Here is a 6,170-nt window from a genome sequence, read left to right on the forward strand (position 1 = left end):
AAGTTTTGTAATCCCAGCACGGAGGAGGCAGAGATGGGCAGATCCAGGGGCTCCCAGAACAGTCAGCCTAGCCCAGTCAGAGAGTTTCAGATCAAAGTCAGAGTCTGTCTGAAAACAAGTAGGAGAGCTGGATCAGAGCTGAAGAGAATGAGGTGCTCTCAAAGAGAACCCAAGTCTGGTCAACTTACAACAGTCTTTATTCTAACTCCAGATGATCTGAAGGCCCTGGCCTTCACAGGCACCTCCACTCGCATGTACACACACCTACACAGAGAGAGACACAGGCACACAGACACACAGGCACACATGCAGAGAGAGACACACAAGACACACAGGCACACACACACAGGAAGCAGAGCATTCTAGAACATTCTGTGCTTTGGAAATGTCTGAGTTAGTAGTTAGCAGTAAAGCTGGGCTTTTTTTAGGAAGATGGCCAGAGTCTGAAATTCCAGTCCTTGCACTGACTTCAGCTCTGTCTGCTTGCCTGGTGCAGGTGTGGCCTCCTGGGCCAGGACTGCCTGGCTCTCTGTTGAGAGAAGGAGGGAACTGGACTTAAGGATGCCTCTGCTGCCTGTCCTGGTCCACAGAGTTCCAGGGCCACAGTGCTCTGTCCCCGAAGACAGCAGGAGGAAGGGATCACAGTGGAGGTGAGTGCTAAGGCTTAAGCTCGATGCCCTATTGCATACTGTACCCTAGAGGATGCATCCCAGGCAGGCTGCCACGGCAGCTTCTCCTGATGTAAAGAAGACCATGGGGGCCCATCCTTTGTGTGACCATCATCCACTTGGCAAACAGCTACCAATGCTGGGCTACAGAAGAAGACAGCAGGCCCAAACCTTGACCTGTTAAAGCTCTGGTACTAGTGGGGCAAGGCAAACTACACCAATGAACCAGGTAGCTTTTTCTTTCTTTTTCTTTTTGGTCTTTTTGAGACAGTTTCATGTAGCTCAGGCTAGCCTCAAACTCAATATGTAGCCAAAGATGACCTTGAGCCCCCTAATTTTCCTAAGTGCTGCGCTTACAGGCATGTGTACTATGCCTGGTATATACAGTTCTGGGGACAGAATCAGGTTCCTGCATGTCTGCCTACTGTGTGACACCCTCAGCCTTCCATTGGGTCTGGTGTGTACTTGGAACTGACACCAAGGCATGAGCTGAGGTTTATCTCACTCTCAACTGCTGCCAAACAAGACACTATAAGTTTTCTACTTCGCCCGTTTCTTCGCCTGTCTCAAGCTTCCTGAAAACAGAAGCCCCGTGGGGAGCCTCTCTTAGCACACACCCACAAATAACCACTGGCTCTCACTTTCTGCCCATGCAGAGCTATCACCCTGACACCACGAGGGATTGAGGTAACGGGTACTCCAAACGAGCCAATCTCAGAGTCAGGGTGAGTGAGGGACGGTTCCTTTATAGCCTAACAATTCACAATGTAATGACCTAGCATTGCTCCTCTGGGAGCAACCTAAGAAATATATTTCCTCAGGCAAATAAGAGCAGAGTCTTCGAAGACTAGGACTGAATAAATCTCCCACCCCGAGAGAATCAGCACCCTGAGACAAGGCAATCGGTAAGCACTCTGCTGAATGAGAACGCAGATCGCATGGGATTCAGTGCTATGGAGCCCCTGGGAGTCAGAATGCTGTCCCTTCCCAGGGTACCTCTTAAAGGGCAGCAGAACCCCTTATCTGGGACGGGAATGTCTCTTGACCTGTGTGGTTTCCCAGCTTGTGTGTATGTTGGTGAAAATAATCCCAGTCAATCAGAATGGCTTCTTTGCTTTGGTTCTCTGGCAAACTCCTACTCATGCTTCCAAACTTTGCTCCCCAAGTCACCTCCTCTGAGAAGGCCTGCTTGCATCCTGGCTTTGTGTGAAGTTGAATCTGAGCTGTTTGACTCTTTGAGATACTGGTTTGCAGCCTGTGACCCTTCAAAGACAATGGGTGGAGTTACAGCTATTCATTTAATGAAAAGAATTCTTGAGGGACTGAGGATATGAGTCAGTTGTACAATGCATAAAGGAAGTCATGGGTTCAATCCCCAGCACACCCTTGTCTGTAATTCAGGAGGATCAGAAGTTCAAGGCCTGCCTGAAGTACAGGTGATCCTGTCTTAAAAATGAAGAAGATGGTAGGTAAGATGGCTCAGTGGGGAAAGGAGCTTGCTGCCAAGGCTGGCAACCCGAGTGTGACTCCTGGAACTAACAGTGTGGAGAGAACCAACTCCCCAAGTTGTCATTTGAGCTCTACACATACATCATGGCATGCTTCAAACCACACACCAAACAAACAAACAAATAAATGTTATAAAAAGTTGGGTCTCAAAAAACAAGAAACAAAACAAAACAAAACAAAAACCACAAATAAGTATGGTGAGTTCTACTTGGCTCCATTCTCTCCTCGGTCACCACACCACATCCCTTCCTATGGTGAGGCGGTGACAGGGCTGTCCCAGTCAGGGTCAGGCAAGGAAGGGTGCTCAGAAATACTTGTAGGAATGAAAGGACTGGCTGAGGAATGAATGAGTGAAGTTGGGGAATGTCCAATGTCAGACTCTAGCCGCAACCCCCCCGCCCCCCCCCCGCCCCCGCCCCGGCTTACTTTGAAATCCACCAGCAGATTCCCAGGAGGGTTCTCTGGGCACCTGCCTCATCCAAAATTACTCCAAAGGGCAAAACAAAACCATAGGCTCGCTCACCCTGTAGGAAACCCCAGCAGGTCCGTCAGCAAGACAAAAGGTTTTCATTGAGCACTAATGGCTCAATGAAAATGGTGCTTTTTTTTCCCTCAAATCCCCACCTTGGGTGTGGCCCGCCCCCTACAAGGCATTCTGGATCTGGGAAGAGGGAAGGAGGGGGCAGGGACAACCTCTCCAAAAAGGCGGGGGGGGGGGCGGGTAGGGAATCGGAGAGGGGCGACTTTCCTTCCCCATGCTCCAACTCATTCTTAGCCCTAACCAGTCTTTACATCAGCTCACAAGGCTTCTTCCTCCTTCCTTCTTTTCCTTCTCGTTCAGGTAACTAAGGGTGGCTTCAACTCTGTCTGGGTCTGACCTTGAACTTGTGATCCTCTCCCCTGCTTCCACCTGCCTCCTGAGTACTGGGATTGCAGAAGGGCACCGCCATGCTCAGTTAGTGCTGTTGGGGGGGGGGGGTCAGCCCCAGGGCTTTTGCATGCTAGTTGACTATCACTAGCAAAGCCACACCCTCAGTGTGGCTTTTCTAAATCCAAACCATGCCTGTGGTATTTGACCCACCTCCAGGCTCTGTCCTGAACGAGTTTCCACATCAGTGCACACAAGAATGTTGGTTGCAGCCACAGCACTGTATTCATGAAATCCCAGCCCTCAGGAGGCTGAGGCAGGAAAGTTGTTAGAGTCTGGCCTGAACTACATAGTGAGTCACAGTCCAGCCTGAGTTATAGACTGAGACCCTATTTTCAAAGAACTACAAAAGTAAAGAATGTCCTTTGCAAGTCCCTGCCTGGTTAAACGTGGAAGCATCCTAAATATCCATCCCTGGATTTATCAAATGCAGCACAGCATATATAGCCTTATGGTGGAATAGCCACCAAGAAGAGCATTTGAGAAAGAAGGAAGTTTTGGAACGGTATGCACAATGGCACGAGGCTTCTCTGAAGATGGTAAATGTGGATAGTTCTGGAATGTGAAGGAAGGTGTGAGGAACATTTGAGAGGCAGGGACTTCCGGGAGTGAATGACAGGTACCTGTCTCAGCTGGACGGAGGCTGTAGAGAAAGCACAGAAGAGAAACCCTAGTGGAGAAGAGGTGAAGAAGGGATAGGGTCACAACCCGAAGCTTGGAGAGGGAGAACAAGGCCTGAGAGGTGGAGGCAGGAGGGTCAGAAGTTCAGCTCATCCTTGGCCTTCTGTTGGAGGGTGTCTGTCTATCCACTAGAAGGAGGGATCTTGTCCAGGAGGGCTTCCTGGGGGAGGTAACAGTTTGTCTTACAGTTTTCTGCTTATTTTGTTTATTCAATTTCTGTCCTTTCTTGTTACTGTGACAAAATGTAAGGACAACCCCCCCCCTGAAAGCTTAAGCCTCCAGGATCTTAGCCCAGTACCACGGCCACCCCAATCACCATTCGGAGTTGAAAGCTTGATGCAAACTGCATGAGGCTTTATTGTTGTTTAACGAGCTAACCCCATGTTAGCTCAGGTCTTTCATCCACCCACCATGGCGGATGGCTAGCAAAGACAACCCGAACAGGCTGCATAGAGATCTTATAGGGCAGTGTAAGGGGAGTGTCTAGGGGTATGCACAGGCTCAGGATTGGTGTGCCTCCAGGCTTGGAGGGTTTGCCCTGTGTTGATTGGCCAACTGGTTGTTATGGCCCATAGGCCCTCCCAGGGAGGTTGCTATGCTCTGCACGTCATTGCTGTGCACTTGTCCATAAAGCACACCCAGAGCCGTAAAGCATAGCGCCACCAGCTAACTTCTGATTGGTTCCTTGCCACGAGGCAGGCATCTGACTTTCTAGTGACTAGGACAAGGTCAGACAAGATGGTATGGGCTGTTATGGCTGCCAAAAGGGGCAGGCATCTGACCTTAGTGACTAAGAGAAGGTCAGACAAGCATGTGTTCGGCTGTTATGGCTGCTGAAATGGGGAGCTGGTACCTTCAAAAATACCTGACAAGATCAGCTTCAGTAAGGAAGGAAGGGTTTATTTGGCTTACAGTTTGAGGTCTCAGTCCACCCTGGTGACAGGAGCGGGAGGCAGCTGGTCACACCACATCTGAAATTAAGAAACAGAGAGAGACAATTTCAGGGGCTCAGCTCCGTCTCTCTCTTTTTTATTTGGTCCTGGATCCCACCCCATAGAATGATATCACCCATGCTCAAGGTAGATTCCCTCCCACCCGACCTCAGTTAACCCAGTCCAGAAACTCCCTCACAGACATGTTTAGAGATTTTCTCCAAGATGATTCTAGATCCAGTTGACTGTAAACCTTACCAGTTACGCCTGAGAAAATCAGTTTAGAAACAGTTCAGCCAGTGTGATGGCATGTGTCTGTAATCCCAGTTCTGGGGAGCCTGAGGCAGGAGGATAAGAGTTCCAGGCTAGCCTGAAGAGACCTTTCCCAGGAAAGGGGGGAAGAGGGTAAGGATGAAGGTGGGAGTAAGAGAAATAAAGGAAAAGAGGGAGAGACAGATACATAGATAGATGATAGATGATAGATAGATAGATAGATAGACAGAAAAGAAGAGAGGAGACGAGCAAGGGAGGAAGGAAGGGAAGAGGAAGATAGAAGTTTATGATTTCAGGCTATGGTCACTTGGCCCCATGACTTTGAGCCTGTGGTGAGGCAGACAATCGGCCTGGAGTGCACGGTAGAGCAAGACCCACTTACCTCTTCACCAGGAAGCAAAGGAGAGGGAGGGAATGGAGCTGGGCCCCCTTCAAGGACAAGCCTCCAGTGTTGTAATGATCTCTTCTTTATCCCCATTTCTTAAAGGTTCCAAAGCATCTCCAAAGCACCACCTGGAGCAAAGATTTCAGCCCATGAACCTTAGGATATATATATTCCAACATTCACCTACAGCAGGTAACCAGATGCAGCTTGGCTCATGGGGGAGCACACTATTGAAAAGGCCAATACCCAACAAGGAGCATGCTAGAGAAAAAGATATCAAGTAACAGCCTGGGGAGGTAGTCCAATAGCTCAGTATAATGCTCACAGAGCAAGCAGAGGACCTAAGCCTGATCCCTGGAACTCATTTAAAAAGCCAGGCATTGTGGTGTGTTCCCTGACAGTCCCAGTGATGGAGAGGCAGAGACAGGAGGGTCCCTGGGGCTCACTGACTAGCCAGCCTAGACTACTTGGTGAGCTCCAAACTATGAGAGATCCTGTCTGAAAAACAAAGTGGGGCTCAGTGACTAAGAGCACTTGCTGATCTTTCAAAGGACCAAAATTCAATTCCCAGTACCCATATTGGGCAGCTGATAACTGCCTATTAAATCCAGCTCACATATGTGTGCAGGCATACACACACACACACACACACACACACACACACACACAATGTCCAGTATGTTGGTATAAACCTGACAGGAGAGCTACCCACCTAGTGTGGCAGTGTATGAAGCTGTACTATTAATACTTCCATTTTACAGAAGGGAAAATCATAGCTTCAATCAAGTAAGTAC

At 49.1% G+C, this 6,170-nt stretch overlaps 1 long non-coding RNA gene across 1 annotated transcript; it reads left to right on the forward strand.

Moving 5' to 3' along the window:
* The first annotated feature begins 509 nt into the window (after positions 1 to 509).
* Positions 510 to 5,568, forward strand: LOC113834834. Its single transcript, XR_003485852.2, has 4 exons — positions 510 to 650; positions 1,325 to 1,393; positions 1,490 to 1,573; positions 5,479 to 5,568. It is a non-coding gene; the product is annotated as an uncharacterized LOC113834834 (long non-coding RNA).
* The last annotated feature ends 602 nt before the right edge of the window (positions 5,569 to 6,170 follow it).

This window comes from Cricetulus griseus, chromosome 5 (assembly GCF_003668045.3).
Source record: "Cricetulus griseus strain 17A/GY chromosome 5, alternate assembly CriGri-PICRH-1.0, whole genome shotgun sequence".
In the NCBI taxonomy this organism is placed as follows: Eukaryota; Metazoa; Chordata; class Mammalia; order Rodentia; family Cricetidae; genus Cricetulus; species Cricetulus griseus.